The 20,145-nt window shown below is 34.8% G+C and overlaps 1 pseudogene; it reads left to right on the top strand.

Annotated features, from left to right (window-relative positions):
• Positions 1-18,818, top strand: part of LOC136835474 (zinc metalloproteinase nas-4-like) — a 24,987-nt pseudogene extending 6,169 nt beyond the window's left edge.
• The last annotated feature ends 1,327 nt before the right edge of the window (positions 18,819-20,145 follow it).

The raw sequence follows: 20,145 nt of genomic DNA, 5'->3' as shown, positions 1-20,145 counted from the left end.
TCAACCTCACAACCTTCTCTAGACACATTTATTCTCAGCTTTCTTATCATGCAAATACTTCCAGACTTTAACAAAATTCTGCAGTTTCTCTTCACTATCTGCTATAGCACATTTCACACTTCAGGCACAACTGTCGGAATCTTAATGAAAACTTATGGGTTGAGAGGAGATAAACCCTCCAGATAGAGTGTCTTTGCAAATCCACGATAATGGTGTGTAGGGTGTCAGCTTTTAATGCAAAGAATATTTGAAACAAGGCTGTGCTATCTCCCGCTATCACGACGAGGCCCATTTTTGGTCAAATTTTCTACAAAAAATCATTCTGCAGACAAACGAACATACAGTACATAGTAACACGCACACACATATACAACACATATATATATATATATATATATATATATATATATATATATATATATATATATATAGATAGATAGATAGATAGATAGATAGATAGATAGATAGATAGATAGATAGACAGCCCGAAAAGAGAGCGACATCACGAAATGCCGAAATAGGTGCGTGCGTACACAGGAGCAGAGGTCATTTCCTCTTTTACCTAGATATGTAATCATACCTACTTCCAATAGGAAAGCTTTACCTTCAGTAAAGACTATTTTGAGCTTGTTGCAGATGTTGCAGAAACCTTTACAGGGAGATGGGGGTAATATACATCTCTCTTGTTAAATATACGGTTGCAAAAACAGAACATGTGGGCGTTTTTCCTCTATGGTGAATAACACGTCATTTTCGTAGCTTCTTCGATTATGAACTTTGCTGTTTCAAGTCACCGTTTTCCTCGTCGCTTCTGTTTTTTGAGGGAATAAGGCGAGCTTTAAGCCTCTCTGATGTAGTGATTTGAGTATCACAGTAATCTGCCTTCTAGCAATAAAAAGTTTAATCGGAAAGGAATTTCATGTCGAAATGATTGATTAAAGGAGTACTCCATTTCTTATTCTCTCTCTCTCTCTCTCTCTCTCTATGAGAGAGAAAGAGAGACAGAGAATATATAATATATATATATATGCATATATAAATTAATTTAATTATATATATATATATATATATATATATATATATATATATATATATATATATATATATATAATGTGTGTACATATCTTTTATTTACTGAGGCTCAGATAATTTTGGACTGCATTGTTGGTTTCCGCCCCGGTGCTAAAAATAAAAGACAGTTTTCATTCAAACTCATTCTTACAATAATGAAACCACATAAAACTATCCCTTTCCCCTCCTAGCTTTTTGAGCGACGATGAGGTCCATTATTGCTCACGCTGTACTCCTGAGGTCTGCTACAAGTTTCAGGGAAGGACGTTAAACAATATGATCAAAATTTCTCTGTTGTCCAAATTTAGTGCAAGCCTTAGAAGCGAAGCTCCAGAGACGTTACCCTTCTGTTCTGCATGATGGGGCTTTTTTGGGCCCTTTATTTCTTCTCCCTTATTCGAAAGCCATCAAAGAACAACGATTGATGTCTTACAGTAAAAAAAAAAGTCTGTTTCTCTTTCCTACAATTTTGAAAGAGATGTTTTATGCATTGTCCATACAAAGTTTTTTCCTCGGCCAAAATTTTCGGATTAAAAGAATTATTTCCATTTTCTCTCTCTCTCTCTCTCTCTCTCTCTCTCTCTCTCTCTCTCTCTCTCTCTCTCTCTCTCTCTCTCTCTCTCTCATAAAACATTATAACATAAAAGATAAAAACTGGACAAAGATGCAGTGGTATCAGCCGGGATGTGACGTGTTCATAAGCTATTTTTTATGTCATGAATTTCATATCGTTTCCTTTTCCTCTTCTCTGCTTTACCTGATAACTACAAGTCGATTATAAATGAGAAATTAACACCAGTATACAAAACGAATGGAAAAATATTTATAAGTTTTAAAAGATTAATTATGTACTTTTGTCATGTTACACAAAAGTCCATATAAAAAAGTGTCGTTATCTAAAAGTAGTTAGAATATCGCTTGTTTTAAACACATACAAACAGTTCATCTTTAATATAAATGTGCGAGGAAATGTATATAATTTTAACAAATTGTATATAATTATAAGATTAAAAATTCAACGTACTGGAACTGCCTCATATGGGAACGCTGTATAGCCAGTCAAAATAAAAATATGACATTATTTTTTCCAGTCCAAATAAAAATATGACATTATTTTTTCCAGTCAAAATAAAAATATGACATTATTTTTTCCAGTCAAAATAAAAATATGACATTATTTTTTCCAGTCAAAATAAAAATATGACACTGTTTTTTCGAGTTTTTCCTCACATACCGTGCACTGGTCACACGTCCCTCTCCTGCGATTTTAAATCAAGAAAGTAAAGCACAAATCATGACGGATGAGTTGTTTAATGGGATTAAAATCGACATATTTTTGGAGAATTGCGATAAAAATGAACAAACAATGATCATCTCTTGTGTAATGTCTCTCGCTCATTCGTCAGTCTTTACTGACGACTTCTCGCGCCAGTCGATACTGAAATTACCTCCATCTCAAAAGCCTCTTCATTAAAAACCTAACGAATTTTTCGACTTGATTATCCGCACGACAACGGAAAGAGAGACATGCGCCAAGTGTACTGTAGATACCGTGAAGCCTGTTCTTTCTTTCTTTTATTCTTTTATGGTATTAAGCTTGATCATGAGTCAGTTAAAACACCATATTCACAAGTAACTGAGAAAGTCGATGATGTTTACGAACTCCAAGGAAACGCTTTCAGAGAACGCGACACTTCAGCTAGTTCATGATCCAGGTAGTTACATAATATTTACTATCGTCTCGGGTTTGATACTTTCAACGAAACTTCGATGATGAAGACGTCGTTTTTCGTGCAGAACGTCCAAGGACATCACTCCCCAATAGACCTTAATTATGGCTATGGTTTCGTCCTTCACTATATTAAATGAAAGCGATCAACACAATTTGTGAATCAAAATGAAACATTAAATGTTAATTCGCTTAGCGCATACTCTCAGCTTTCGAGAAAATATGAATTCTTGACTGAAAGGGATGCTCTAGGTTTTGGTAATGTTGGTATATTAAAAGAGCTATCTTAAGAAATGCAGTCATTTAGAATAATAATGATGACAATATCCGGAAAAGCCGGTTCAAAAGACAAGACGGGAAACAGCAGAAATGAGTGACGACATTGAGTCTACCAGGCGCTCGGTTCAAGACCGATATTACAAATGAATTCTTGGAGTACATTACCAGAAAACGATAAATAAGATTGATTTGCTACACCTAAACAGGTAAATTCAGTGTAAAGAGAACCTTCACTTCAATGAGATTAATGAAAGCAATGGGAATCTGTAGCAGAAGATTTAAGTAAACGGGGAAAGGATGAATTATGCATTAATTGCTGCCTTGTTTATATGTGAAGCAACCCCTCAAAGGCAAACATGTCACTGACAAAGAACATAACATAAATCGGAATCTGAGGATAAGGGAAATCCATACTGCCCATTCTTAACATCAGCAAAAATAATAACAATAATAATAATAAATTATATTAATAATAAAAGTGCTACACTAACATGAGAGTATTAGAAATAAAAATTAGGTTCATAACAAAAATAAAAAGTCTTAGAGACAGAACGACAGAACGAAGACTGAAAATGTGCTCAAACATTCACAGAATCTAAGTTGGTCTTTTTTAAATGCACCTTTTTCTTTTACAGACTGATCGTGTGGTTTTGTCTAATAGCAACCAGGCCCCCTCTTAAAGTTCCCGTTTCTGTAATCACTTACTGCAGGGCATTATGGCCCTCTTTGGTAAAATTTGTGCAACAGTCCACACTACCTTTTTTGAAATGGTGCTAACAGACACATACAAGCGTTATCATTTTGTTGGAGGTAATGATGGTTAAATAATCGCAGTAACAATTACATGATATTTTCTACTTTGTTACCGGGGAACGGTCACAGAAATTTTAATTTCCAATAACTTGGAGGTTACTGTATGTCTTTACTGAGCGCCTCATCAGTCCACTTTTCAAGTGTTTTTCAGTTGGTGGAGTCTGACAGACGCCAACACCCTACCTTTGATTTGGCGAATTCTTACTGCTAAGAGATAGTTTCTGAACTGCATAACGCAATTTTCAGTATTACTTAAAGCGACAAGGGTCACTCAATTAGCATAAATTTCATCTTCTTTCATGATGAATATATATCATGAGTTTTCTGAGTCGTTGAAGAACAGCACCTTGCTACTATGACACTGAGGATGTTGAGGGATAGTGATTGTACGACCAACATATGTGTTAGTGAGGAGAACTAAATTGATTGTTTAGAAAGGAACAATCAATTCAGTTCTCCTCTCTGCATCAAATGGTCCATTTTCACCAGATGCATATGTAATAGCCACAATGCCCTCTTTGGTTACGCTTGTCACTACAAAGAATAAGATCCAAATGGAAGACGTAAGAAGCAATTCTGATGTCTGGTAGCGGGATGCTGTTTTTAATTTTCCTACAACTGGGCAACTATGCATAGGAACTTCCTTATGTGGATGGGAATTGCAAACCCTTAAGTAATACCTACGCTGATCATGCAATAATAACCTTCGGCATTGCCTTCAATATCATCTTAATCCAAGAGCTATCTTTCAGCCTCCTTGGGAACTAACATCAAGCGGTGTCCATTACATACAAACACATTAAATCGCCATAGTATGTGTCACCATTTGTTGGGCACCAACGATTCTTCAGGGGAACGGAAAACGAATGGAATTATGATGTAATATCCTATTAAATAAAAAATGTTTTTTTTAACTAGGATATCACTTCATTGGCAAGAAAATGCATAGGCATCTACGCTTACATTTATTGGTTTGGTTGTTGTTGGTGTATACATCCATCTTCTACTACAAATACTAATACTATTATTATTGCTATTATTGTTGTTGCTTTGTTTTCTGTTTCTGATAATGTCACTCTCGAAAACCGAATCTTAGAAGTGTACAATGAATCATCCATAATTCTGTTATTAAACTGTACTTAATACAGTTTACATTTTTATTCTTATCAAAATTTCACAATAGGGAACTAAATAAACCGCTATATCCCTTCAGCAGTCCAGCAAAAGTTATGTAAATTTCAGGGAAAATACTGATACGATGCGTCTACCCCTTCTTCTCCAAGAACAGTTCCGGACGAAAGAAAAATGATCTATGTTGGATATCTTGACAACAAGATTATACATGTTATTCTTAAAATTCAAGTTTGTGTGTCTATGCGCGTATTAATAATGTTCTCCCACCTTTCCCAATCGCCTAATTGGACTTTTTGACAGGTAATACGACATTCCAGGTTATGATCACGATCTGTGTCAATACTAAATGAAAATTAATAAATAAAAGTAAAAATATATAGAATTCATTAAAATAAGTAAAGACAAACAAAATAAGTGAAAAAATAGATTAAAAAATAGGTAACACTGGGTTGAGCTATGGGATATGACTGGCTTTATACAAGATTTCGCTTGATTTCCGGCAAAAACTTTTGTTTAACCCCTGATACGAAATAATACTGAATATAGCTGAAAGCTTTTCCATAAGATAAAAAAAGATAAAAAGATAAAAGATAAGATAAAAAAAAGGTTAAACACTGTCTCATACGTGTTCGCAAAGGGGAGCCATAATTGACCCCTTTTCGCTAACTTCCTCTCAAGCAAATATTGAACATCCATTTCCACTTACCCGTTTTCTTTATCCATCTCTTCTCCCCCCACAGAGAATCTTCACATACTTGTGGATGGTGGCGTGTTTTGCGAGCCACTGGGCGCATTGCTCTAAAGCACGATCTTCAGACCCAAACCTCCAGATCTTCGGCGAACCTCAGCTGGATCCGAGCGCTTTCGTCGACGTCCCTATGGGAAACGTCGATACGGTAAGGGAGTCGTTTTAGGAAACTGATTTTGATATTGGTTCGTTTCAGTGTTTCATTTTTTTGTCAGAGAAGCATAAGAACTTGAGTAACAATGTAACTCCACATGCAGTGTAGGGACATATGATAATATGAGCTCATTCCGCTTAGAATGTGCAGTTATGTAATAATAATAATAATAATAATAATAATAATAATAATAATAATAATAATAAAACTATTATTATTATTATTATTATTATTATTATTATTATTATTATTATTATTATTATTATTATTATTAATGATAACAATAAAGAAATTTTCGAAGAATTGCATGTCTACCTAACTGCGTCCAGGAAAACTTAACTTCATCGCATTCTGCCACTGAAAGCAAGATTTCCTCAGCTACCTGAAAATCTTAGTAGTAATACTCCAGTCGTATCCTACTGATTGTTGGCAACATAAATAAAAAAAAATGATAAACATATAAAATGGAAGAGTAACAAAGTAGACACTGTCGTTATGACATATTTTTACGTAAATCCAGAAAAATGCTATGAAGAAGGCAAAGCTAAAGTGACAGTAGAAAGGAAAACAGGTTTTTGAAAGAAAAGCTTTTGTGGACATCGAAGGAGCTTAGAATGTTCAAATATCAATGTTCATGCAGTGTCATATTTTCTTATATTAGTTTCCAAAACCTTCATGAAATAACTGCCTTCCCACCACTTGTATGAAATGAAACTTTGCGCCTTTCCGTACAACACTGACGGTGATATCGATCCTGCGAGGGTCGAGAATGACTGTCCTTTTATTGGGTTTATGCTGAGCAATCTGCTGTGATGAGCTGTTTGGGTGGAGCTGCATTGCCTTTGACAGTTACACATGAATAATGGCATGCAGTCCCGCTCTTGGCATGGGTCTCACGGAAACACTTCAAATTCCTCAGCTAGAACTCTCTCTCTCTCTCTCTCTCTCTCTCTCTCTCTCTCTGTTCTGATTTGATCATAACAACACTCGATATCTTTCTTTCTCCTTTACTTTTGATCTGATCATACCAACACTTAAAAGCTTCTTCCTAAATTAACCTGATCGTAACATATCTCTCTCTCTCTCTCTCTCTCTCTCTCTCTCTCTCTCTCTGTTTTGATCTGGTCACAACAGCTTTCGATATCTCTCCTTCTCTCTCTTTTTTTTATTTGATCATAGCAACACTGCAAAACTTCTCCCTAATTTTACCTGATCATTACGAGTCTCTCTCTCTCTCTCTCTCTCTCTCTCTCTCTCTCTCTCTCTCTCTCTCACTCACACAAACACACACACGCCTCTGTGATGATAATCTTCAAGTTGCAGTTATGTAAAGTTTAAGGTTTCAACTGGCTATGACTATGACTATCACATCACTGTTATCTTCTTTATATTATTCCTTGCTCTTTTTCTAATTTTTCCTTAACTGGATGTTTTCCCGATTTTCCGCAGATCTCGGAATATCTATTTCCTTTGGCTATTTTCATCACCTGTCTTTTTTTCCTCCTCTCGAAGTTCACCGTTTCTCCATAATTTTTTAGTATCGGACCATCTGAATTGACTTTAAATTTACTTGTTTTTCTTTCGTTCATGTCTTATCAAAAATATGCTGATGTAACAATGTGTCAATAAGACAGGAAATAAATTGCGTTCCATGATGATTCGGCATGCAACCAAGACCCATTAGTCCATGATAAGTGGTGTTACAAAGCCATTTTGTAGCAATTACTTGGTTCTTTAGACTGCAGAGTTTCAGATAAGGACCCACGTATATTAGTGCTTCATTTTCGCCAGGAAATAATTCTGCTTTTAGGTACGGCAGCCGCCATGTAATAGAGGACTTTTATAGCTTCGATTTTACATAAACACCTTTTGTTGTCGCTGAGAATTTGCTATAGATTCGCATACCTTTGCAGATTGATTACCACTTAGTTTTAAAGATAATGTAAGAGAGTTGCATTTAGCAATAAACAAATTAACTAAATATAATTAAGAGAGAGAGAGAGAGAGAGAGAGAGAGAGAGAGAGAGAGACTGCTGTGGGTACATGCATACAACTTATTCTTAACAATTGTTGCAGTACGGAACCACCCGTATATTAGCATCCTCACAACCTGAGTGCTGATATAATCAATGGCTGTTAATTGCAGGATGACAGATAGATTCCGATTCGTGCGGCATTGTCTCAGAACTCTCTCTCTCTCTAAACATTATATATATATATATATATATATATATATATATATATATATATATATATATATATATATATATATATATATATATATATATATATATTTATATATTTATATAAAATGTATGTATGTAGGTATATATATATATATATATATATATATATATATATATATATATATATATATATATGTATGTATATATATATATATATATATATATATATATATATATATATATATATATATATATATATATATATATATATATATATATATATATATATGGCTATATTTTTCATGTACGTATTGTGTAAATCATTTTGAAATCTGCTTATCTTACGTCAAGAGATTGGTACCAAATTTGGCACACTGGTTTCATTCTACCTTCCTGCCCTGAATTCACTGTCACTGTTACTTTCTCTCTAGTTAATTCGGGACCGTGTAACCTTTCGTCTTCTGTTTACACGTTCAATGTCTTTCATCTGGCTTGTGTTAGTGAACCATTTTCATCTTTCCTTGCATTATTACTTAGTCTCGTTTTGTGCCTTGATGTTATAGCGTATAAGTTGTGATCAATGTTATTAGTTAGGCTTGATTTCCTTACTTGGCGAAATGGGATGCGTTCAAAGAGTTGATACGTTCATTCATATAATTTCTTGTCTTCATTAACTTTGAACATTATTTTTTTTTTTGTTAGTGACAACTATCATTTCTTTTGTTGAAAAGTTACAATATACATTGTTGCACTAAACAAGTAAGATAATTCTGTGTAACGGTATGTTCACCCACAGACAACTATTTATGTGTGTCTGCGTGTGCATGTGTGTATTATCATGCCATTACATGTACACACGATGGCCTACTGAATTTGAACTAATTTCTACAGATAGAGAATGACATCCCTGGTGACCCGATTGGAGCCCATGACTTTGAAATTGCCGTTCACATGTGTAAGTAGTTTTCACTCCTAATTCTACAACAATTACGTTCTCAATAGTTTCTACTCCTAATGCTATAACAATTACAATCTCAATAATTTCTACTCCTAATTCTACAACAATTATAATCTCAATAGTTTCTACTCCAAGTTTTACAACAATTACAATCTCAGTAGCAGTTTCTACTCCTAATTCCATAACAATTACAAGCTCAATAGTTTCTACTCCTAATTCTATAACAATTATAATCTCAACTCAGTGGTGGGATGTGTATGTGTGTGTGTGTGCGTGTTTAAAATAAATTTTCTTTACTTTTGTACTGTATGATTTGCTGCTACCGACAGCTCACCCGTCCCTGGACACCAAACACCAAGCTGACCCCATCGAGCTGGCAGGTCTCTACCAGGGAGACATCATCCTGAATATGAACGACTCCATCAGCAATAAAGGGAAAGTAAGTGTCCAAAATTCCTTCGCTTTTGAAGTCCCATTTGTACATAAACCTAACTCAAAGACCATTTCTATGCCAGCGATGAAAATGGGAATTTTATTTAATTACAATTATGGAAAAGGTCAAGAAGAGTATATTTACGGTGCTCTTGTATAATTGCAGTGCTTAATAATTTATAGACATGTTCTTGGAAATCAAAGCAAATATCAAGTGAAGTATTCTTAGAGAACGGGATATCGTTAACAAAATGAAATCATTCTAAAAATAATGAACAGGAAGAATAAGATCCCAAATAGGCTATAAGTCTCAATTTCTAATTATTTATTTTTTCATTTAGGGAAGAGTTTTAAATGTAACATTATCTAATCATCATTACAACATGGAAACCAAATTCTTACCTTCTACCTACTTTCATGTAAATTTTTTTCATTATGGAACTAATAGTAAACAAACAGAATACGGTCAATTGATAGTCTCTGCACGTCTAAACCTTCAAAGAAACCGAGAGCCTAATAGACACTGGGAATTATGGTAGAGGCAAGACATTAATGAAGAGCAGCACATAAAAATCATGAGCAACTGAACTGCTACGAGAGAGAGAGAAAGAGAGAAGTTAACTTTCCATAAAATGATATTTACATTGAAGTCGCCTTAGAAGAGTACGGTAAATTTAATATATAGCGCTCACGAGAAGTTGTATACAAATTTACTAACTGAAACATGTAAAGTATGTTATGAAAAAGATAGACTTAAGTTGACAATTCCCAACATAAGCGTCTTTCTACATATAACACTGTTATGTCGCCTCATTATCTCTGCAGCTTAAGTTAACAAAGTCAGACCGCAACTCATTTGAACCATGACCGGGCATTTGTAAATAATCGTAGGGTAAATAATTGTATGCTGAAAAATTCGAAAATAAATTCACAGTAATCCCATTTGCAATAGGATTTTTAGATACTTAGATTTCATTACCTTTCAGAACGTTATATTATCAAATTAACCTATGACCTATATTATCAAATGGATAATTATTTACTTTTTTTTCTTATCAAAAAACTTTTCAATATTACAGGGAGGCCCTGCAAATATTAGAAACGCGGTTGTCGATATGAGTAACCTGTGGCCGAATGGCGTCATTCCCTACGTCGTATCTTCTTCATACAGTAAGTACAACTGATGTGGCCTAATTTAACGGCTATGTCGCCCCCTATAGTCAGGAGTATTCCCTCATAATCTATATAATTCAGTTGATCTAATCTGTGTCGTTGGCTCCTTAATTCGACAGACTTTTAGAACCAAAGGCAGGATCAGAGAATGCTTGGTCTGTACCTGAGTCATATAAATGCCAAAATCAGAAATGAAATCAACACTTACACATTGTTCACACTGGAAGAACGTTCCTTTCCTTAACGTCAATATCCTCCGACCGAATCAGAAACTACCTCGAACTTGTCTCGACCTTTTCCTAATTTCTTCAACTGATTTCATATTGCTTGCATTCTCTTCCGTTTTTATTCAGTTAATCTATAGTGGATATATGAATTACTTTTAATTAAAAGCACATGGCCAATGATATAACGATATGCAAAGATTAATTAGAGAATATATTTCTTTCGACTAAGATTTAACATTATTCTTCCAAATACCTCCAGGTGTTTTTTGACGATATATATATATATATATATATATATATATATATATATATATATATATATATATATATATATATATATATATATATATATATATACTAAGAGGTTAATGAGGATGAGGGTCCTAACCTTCAACTAATCAATTTTGTCTTTGCAGACAATTTCGAGCGAGCAACCATAGCCATGGCTCTTAAGGAATACCAGGGGAAAACCTGTATCAGATTTGTGCCCAGGACAGTTGAAAGAGACTACATACACATACTTAAGGGCGATGGGTAAATAATATTTGACTTTTGCTTGGTTGTTTACTTGCTGTCTTCATCTTTCTAACCAACAGAATAAGGGACACTTTTGCATCTAACAGCATTTAGTTGACCGATGACCTAACTTCTCCCTCACTCTTTGAAAAACAAAAAAACAAAGCGCTCGCACCTTGTCCCCGTCATGGCGCAAAACTCTACCTGAATTTCCATTTCCTTCCGCCAGGTGCTCAAGCTCCGTGGGACGCAAAGGCGGTGCCCAGAAGGTTTCTCTGGGGCCCGGTTGCTTGTACGTGGGCATCGTCATGCACGAACTGATGCACGCAGCCGGATTCTGGCACGAGCAGTCACGCAGTGACCGCGACAACTACATCACGATCAACAGGCCCAACATCCAAGATGGCATGTGGTACAATTTCGAGAAATATTCTTGGGAGAAGATACAAACCCTAGGAGTGGAGTACGACCTCGGTGAGTTTCTCATCTGAATTAAAAAAAAAACATTCAGTGCTATTTACCTGTCCAACATATTAAGACCAGCGTTTCGACTATTAAAATTAACATTTCTCTTCTATGTACCTCCAAGTTTATTTTGATAAGATTCAGCACCACAACTTCATATAATTATAATTTATGCATCTATTTTTATTCTCCGGTAATTCAGATATTGTTGCCAAATATTTTTGGTCTGAATTCAGTGATAAAACTGCTCATTAGGCAGTATATCCGGACTGCATATTTTCTCTGCTTCAGCTATTTTGGCTAAAATTTATATAAACTTCTTCCTTTTGGGGACTAAACCATTCTCACGAATTCTAAAGGGGGCAAACGACAAATGACAATTAGAATGGAAGAATAAAATCTTTTCTCCGTTGCTTACATTTGAACAATATGCATGTTGAATTACTGCAATTTGAATCTGGGCTTATTAGTGCTAATCTTACGGAAGTAATTATAATAGAAATAAATCTCTTCTTCTTTTACCTCTCACCCATTCTCTGTAGGGGCACGTGTTATTTGGCGATGGTTAAGAGAAGCTACAGTGCTTGGCTAAAGAGCTTAAAAACAATCTTTATTCAGAGTAAGGTTATGAAGGTAACTGGAAACCATGAAGATAGATCAGTGAATGTTAGTAGATGAAGTAGATGGTTCAAGATATGAGCACTGAGTAATAAATGTAACAAATGAACAGAAAAAAACTTCTCCGATTGGGTGAAAGCATGGAAGGTAAAAGGGTCCTTGTGAAAGCTCTGGAAGAATAGAGAAGTGTCTATGAGAGCTTAGAAGACTTATTGAACCAACTCACCTTTGTGAAAGTGGAGTGTGAATATCGAGTGCAAATCAGAGGAAAAACATGGAAATTGATAATAAAATCCCTAAATAAAATAAAGAAATAAATAAAAAAAAAGAGGACAAGACGTCATTAGCTTTACAGAATTCCCATGTATTCTGTATTGTGTAGACTTTGTACGCTGATGAGATCTGAGAGAGCATAAAATAAAATATGCAGAAGGCCGATTACCATTATTTGCTTCAGGTGGATCGTCTAACCGTGACAGAGGTAACTGTTTTACGGGAGAGAAAACTATATCACCAGAAGATGACAAACATGGCTTTCATTTAACCAAGTAAGAAACCGCTTCGTTGCCGATTATTAACAGAGAATCACTATCTTCCTTCTCTTTTATCAACAGGTTCTATAATGCATTACGGGCCTTACGCTTTTGCCAAGGATCGTACGCGTCCGACTATCATTCCTCGTATCACGGGAGCCGAAATCGGTCAGAGAAGAGGCTTCTCTAAGGTAAGGAACGGTTTTATGGTAAAACGGCATATATGTTTGCGCACATATACATACACACAAATACTGTACATACTCAGAGAAAATTCAGATTGTTTCTCTAATACAATTAGCATTTCAGTTTTTCTTTTAGGAAGAGTTAAGAGGTATCGATTAAAAGCGTGTCTACTAAGAAATAAATCTGAAAAATTATCGACTAAAACTGACATGCTATTTTAGTATTTCGTTAAGTACATTAAAAGACAATACCATGAAACAAAATAATCCTTACGAGTGGCTATAAATATGATACTTAGTAGCCTACGATTTACTGATCTTATCTGAAATACATGTGCATATCATCATACCATAAAGAATGTGACTATAAATAAAAAGTCATCCTTCAAAAAATAAATGAAATATTTATTATGCTGTTAAGAATACAAATGTCCAAAACTCCACATTTGTGTCTCAAAACCTTATACTCTCAGATGTTTTCTCTTGATGTCTTCATCCTAAATCCTGATTCTGTCTACCTGCTTTTTGGTATTCATCCTTATATAAATATATATATATATATATATATATATATATATATATATATATATATATATATATATATATATATATATATATATATATATATATATATATATATATATATATGTATATATATATATATATATATATATACACACACATATAGATAATTACACTCGGAATAATCTTTATACCGAATGGTAATACTTGCAAACTACGCGTACAATACACTTTCAAGTACTCTCTATGCGTTACGTTTCTTGCAGAAAGATATCGAGAAACTTCAGCTATTGTACAACTGCTCAAACACTACAGCGCAGGAAATCACCACGACTGAGCTCTCTCACTACAATTGTCCCAGGTAAGAACACTTGAGAAAGAGAAAGTTACATTATATATATATATATATATATATATATATATATATATATATATATATATATATATATAGTATATATATATATATATATATATATATATATATATATATATATATATATATATATATATATATATATATATACATACATACAAATATGTATAAAGACAGAGAGAGAGAGAGAGAGAGAGAGAGAGAGAGAGAGAGAGAGAGAGAGAGAGAGAGAGAGAGGCACTCAATAATCATTTCAATTTTAAATTTTCCTTCATTCCTCAAGATTTATGTATGAAAACCTACATCTGGGTCACTTCTTGTCCCTTGTAAAGCTGCCCTTTTCATTTATTTATTGTTTTTTTTTTTTTACCTTTTCTTCGGCTACTGTTTTAGTCATTGTGCCCGTGAGCTTGACTGTATGTCACCACCACTCTACAAACGTTACATGACCACGAATTCTATTCACCTCGAAAATGTGACCTTAATCTTTAACTGTTTCTTGAAGTAAATATTATGATGCACGAGAACCTTACATAAATATGAATTCAATCTCGATGTAAATAAGAATCATTCTAAGGGTTGAGTAAGATTCTGATTTGATAGCGTGAGTCCGTTACTTTATTATCACTATGCTTTAATTTTGGTATATTTACATGCTATTGTAGGTAAAAAAAAGTTCAAGGTTACTGCTGCTTATATGACTAATGCTACTGATAATAGTAACAATAATGCTAGTAACAACAATGCACGACTGAAATTTACCAGTGATATCAAGAATGACATCACTGACGAGGTTTACGGTAAAATAATAATAATAATAATAATAATAATAATAATAATAATAATAATAATAATAATAATAATAATAATAATAGACTTTATTATTTGTCAAAAATCACAACTTAATTTCTCTTATTTTTTTATCGCAGAGGTTTGTGAAGACAGCAACAAGTTCTGCAAGACGTGGGCTGGCACGGGCGAGTGCGAGAAGAACCCAGTCTGGATGGGGGCCAATTGCAAGAAGGCCTGCAACTTATGCGGTGAGTTAATGATAAGACAGGTAGCCTGTGCACGGAGGATGCAATAGAGAGCTGGGTAGGGGACAGAGAAAAGGAAGTGTAGTGAAATACAGAAGAATAGAGTGCGTTAAGGGTAGGCCCCTACAGTGTGCCTTACGTGGTACGCTGTATATTCTTTGAAAAAATTTCCCCTTGGCCTCCAGCTATAATAGTTTCTGCCTGTCCAATCTCATTCGTTGTTTTTTGTCTCGTTTCCCGTAAGTGTCTAGCTTCTCTAACTTTGAAGTTTTCTGATTGTCGCCTCTCTTTTTAAAAACAACATTTTCCGGGAAGCATTAAGAGAGTCTACAAATGAAACTGAATAGTCTAGTTTAACCAATTTGTAATTAGAGTTATTTACTATTTATGGCTTCTTTTTTGTCGCATGTTTTTTCTGTTACTAATAAGTACCTTCTTCACACCGTACCACTTCAGTTTATTTGACTTTAGCATCTTGAACTAAATGTTAACTGTATAGTACAGGTTAGCTTAGGCTAGAAATGAAACGGACTGACTGTTAGTTGGGGGTTATCTTCGGTGATCAAGTGAAGGCTATACTGGAGTGTCTTCCCTACTTATCAGATTTTACTACTTGTCACGAGGCCAGACCACGATGCCTCTGATAACCTGAGGTGTTACTTATATGCTATATCATTGCATCCTACCAAGAAAGTCAAGTTTTAAACATTACTTTATTTCATATCAACAATTTTGCCTTGAAGATAGTAAAAGCCGGCTTAAATAATTTTTCGTTTACCTGGCTTCAGTCATTGCTTCTGCTCCTAAGCAAAGGAGCCCTCAAGCTTTCAAGTAATCTACTAATATCTTCACTTTACTTATTGTATTAATCCCGTGACATCCAGTATTCCATTTTGAAATACCCACACTGTAATTGGTGAATTTCGATGAATAAAGATCAGCTTCTTCAAAGGCAACTCATGATGACGGACTGTTGACAAATTTCCTGGTGCCTCAGGTAAAGACTGCCACGACGACAACGAGTACTGCGCTCTGTGGAGTAAAGAGGGAGAATGCGGTACCAACCCTTCCTATATGCAGGTCTTCTGTAAGTTCTCCTGCGGATATTGTCAAGAGACAGGTGGGGCTCTGTAAGACTCAGTACACTTTCCAGCATCTTCAGCCTATAGGTAAATTCACAACAGTTCGTAGCACTCGTTTGTGAAGATCTGTGTTTGTGAGTTTCTATTCTTGTGGTGAAGTGCTTCATGTTTATTTCCAACTTATGTCACGCTCGTGGGGTGTAGCGGTACGACCAAGTAGATACTATGGCTAATACTTCTGCCTTTCTAAAGTTCTCTGGAGCCGTTATGCACAAGTCGACTTTATAATATGTGACGAATCAGCGCTTTCAGAACTCGATAATAGGTGGCGTTTTGCTCTTACGAAGAAATTGTAACCGCAAACGATCAAGTTCAGCTGCAAGTTATTTCCAAGCACATGAGCATGACGGTAATTCCGACTATGAAGTCTTATTAAAATTTTCTCGTTACTCGCTGGCCAAATTATTCGTAATGAAAAACTACAGAGTAATTTTAAACCTACACAGCTAGAATGCTTTATAGTACCTTCTCAGAATGATACTGATTGAAAGTCAAAAACGGTGTTGAGTATGATTAAGTGAAGGAAAATCACAGAAATGCAACCAGATGTTTAAATTTTTATATTTTAACTCGATACTCTCCATGAAGTGTCCAGACTGACTAATTGCTTAATTCTGCTTACAGAAATGATCCTCCTTCTAGATATCACAGTATCTACATGATTTATAAGTTTGTCAGTTTAATTCTTAGTTCAAAATCTCGTCATTCATGATCATTCTAACGACATTGGCGTAGTCCGTAAAAAGCCAAGAACATTTTGTTTTATTAGAAGTTCCTGTGCTTTTATTACTTGATATTTCATAACAAATAAATTGTGAAAGATCGTTTTAATAATGAGAATCTTCTATTTGTTGTATGTTGCTTCTAATATCTCTTCCTTGCAACTAGCTCAAAGATGCCTTCTGAATTTAACGTGCAATACTTCTTCTAGACCTGCATATTGCTGGTGCTTTAAATGCTCCCTAATACAGTAGTGTAAACAGTTTCGAACTGCTCTTCATTACCCATGCTTTCAAGCACCCTTGTTGCACTTTATGCTCAACAGCAATGTCAATAACTTTTTGTTGTTGTCTTTAAAGTATATAACTTCAAAATGCATTTCATCGATGACATCTTCCAACTGAAATATTGATCAGTTGTTGTAATCACTTTTATCATAATTGTGAACTATCTCTTTATAGAACTGTAAAAACTTCATTATGTGCATTCTGCTTACAGAGTAATTTCTTTAAAGCTGTCCAGGAACTCAATGAAACTCAGTTCACAGAGACTCGACGGAAAGAAATGCCCAACCTTCTTCTAATCTGGGCAGACCTACAGAACAGGAAGAGTGCAGTCAGGCGATACATCATTAATATGCTGTTCTCAAAACATTTATGATGACGCGATTCGTTATCTTTCTTATTTCAGAAACCGTCACAACTGCCTGCGAAGACAAACACAGATATTGTAAGTCATGGGCCAAAACTGGAGAATGTCAAGCGAACCCTGCGTACATGCGGAGATACTGCAAGAAATCCTGTAAAAAGTGTTGATTCATTTCAAGTTTCCCTGTCTTGACTGAACCGTCTGTGAAAATGAAAGCTGAAACTCTTCCTCATTAAACATTGAGCACTAAAACTTATCTTTTTTCATCAAGATGGGAATGTAAAAAAATTGCTGATTATAACAGCAACAGAACTACATTCACGAAAGAATTTGTAAATTTCTTAGCCTTTAAGAGAAGGGGAAAAGGGTTGGCGTAACAGTAAATGTAGTCTTTGTAGGGCATCCCTCCTTTTGACCTACCTAAGGAATCTACCTCATTTCATCCATTTCTATTACTGTCTTTCCCTTCTACTGGTATGAAATGCAAGGAACACACGAGCCTCGGTTTTCATGATTTGGTATGACTTTCAGAAAACAGCAACATAAAATAGCTGATTGAGACTACTGTAACTGGAGTGGAAACTGTCGTGATTTTTTAATACCACACGCATTTCTGATAAACATTAAACCAATATTTTTCTCCCTTGTTTATGTAGAAATTGATACAAGCCAAGCGAATACAAACCTACTGAAAGCACGGAGTTTGATTACTAAGAAAATTGGGAAGTACGTAGTAGTTTATGCGTCATAAACAGAAAGTTTTGATAAGATAAGATGCATCTCTTAAATACTTGTCAAGAATTGATTAAGAATAAAATATGTCGGAAAAAGCCAAGTAACCGGAAACTAGGAACTACGAATGCAATCACCACTGTTTGTGTGACAAGGGCAAGTCACAAAATTAGCCTGCTTAATATAGTACAAAAGACTGTATCTGAACTGTTGGTAAGAGGCAAATGATGTTTAAAAAATAACTTGTATTTCCAGTGAACTGCAGAGCTAAATATGTTAAGATTTATGTTTCAGATGTTTTAAGAGGTACTGTATTCTAATCACGCTGTGATCAGAATATCTAATCTAATCATGTTGTGAATTCTTTCTGACCGGAATTTTATATCCTTGTTCTGTCACAAAAAATAAAACTGTCTCAAGGTATTTTTCTTTTACCTCATTGAACCAGTGTACGTACGTATGTATATATACATACTATATACATATGTGTATTATATATATATAATATAATATAATATAATATAATATAATATAATATAATATAATATAATATAATATAATATAATATAATATAATATATAATATAATATAATATTGTAAACTTGAAAATAATTATGGACTGCATATGAATATATCTTTGATAGAATTAGGTTTCAGCTGTATCAACAGCCCCAAAAATTGAATGGTATCCCTCATTACGAAAAACCATAAATTCGGAAACAAGACAGCATTTCCACATACAATTTCGAAACATCGCGTCAAGCTGGTGACATCATAAAGTCCCTAGTTGTTTACAAGTTTGGTGAGGGGCAGGGCTGTGGGTTGGTGGGCTGTCCTAAGTTTATTAATCATTCCTAACTTTATTATGTACGTGATTAAGTACACTGATGTACTTTCATCACAAACGAAGATGCGTGCTGCCACTAACTAAGTATACAGCCGTCTGCGGACCGGACCTCGGAGAAGTTCGGTACCGAACGCATAACCGTCTTAACAAGTGGAAAGTCAACCGTGGAGCGAATTATGACAAAGGGAAACTCATTTTTAATTATTTTTCTATACTAATTTGAAACTTTACTGCATGGTTATGAAAAAGAAGTAGAAAAACCGAGATATACTGTACGTATATATATCTAAAACTCGTTATTATAAATAACAGTGGGCCGTCACATAACTATCACCAAAAGACCTATGTTTTAGGTCTACACCACGAAAGGGGTTGGAATGAATACACTGAAGGGGATTTGTGGTTAGTTCGGATAATCAGGCCTGATGTGGACCTCTGGATTCTGCTCTATCAACAGAGACACGTGCAAGAGATTTGCCCCTGAACATTAGTTTATGTCATTCAATTTCGAATTTTTAAAAAATAACAATTTTTCCATATCAGCACCACTAGCCAATAACAAACCTTCTGCTGTGCTGAATGAAAAAAACTGGTGATTTATAATAATGAAAACTACTGCGATAGATGTTAACGGGAGAGTTCTCCCCTTTTAAAAGCGAGTGTTAATAAAGAACCAATAAAATGGATGCTTATTATTTAGAGACTAATAGAAGGTCTTAGAATCGAGCTGAACAATTCTGCTCAGTGTAACTAGATGAGAGAGAGAGAGAGAGAGAGAGAGCGCGTAAATCCAGATGGTAATTTTTTTACAGTTCAGAGAAATTGAGATAAATAAAATTCACCGGTCAGGATGCTTCACCTTGAATCCCCCAGCTCCTGAGAGAGAGAGAGAGAGAGAGAGAG

Source organism: Macrobrachium rosenbergii, chromosome 4 (assembly GCF_040412425.1).
Source record: "Macrobrachium rosenbergii isolate ZJJX-2024 chromosome 4, ASM4041242v1, whole genome shotgun sequence".
In the NCBI taxonomy this organism is placed as follows: Eukaryota; Metazoa; Arthropoda; class Malacostraca; order Decapoda; family Palaemonidae; genus Macrobrachium; species Macrobrachium rosenbergii.
The sequence above is the reverse complement of the archived record's forward strand: the minus strand, read 5'-3'. Positions and strand labels throughout refer to the sequence as shown.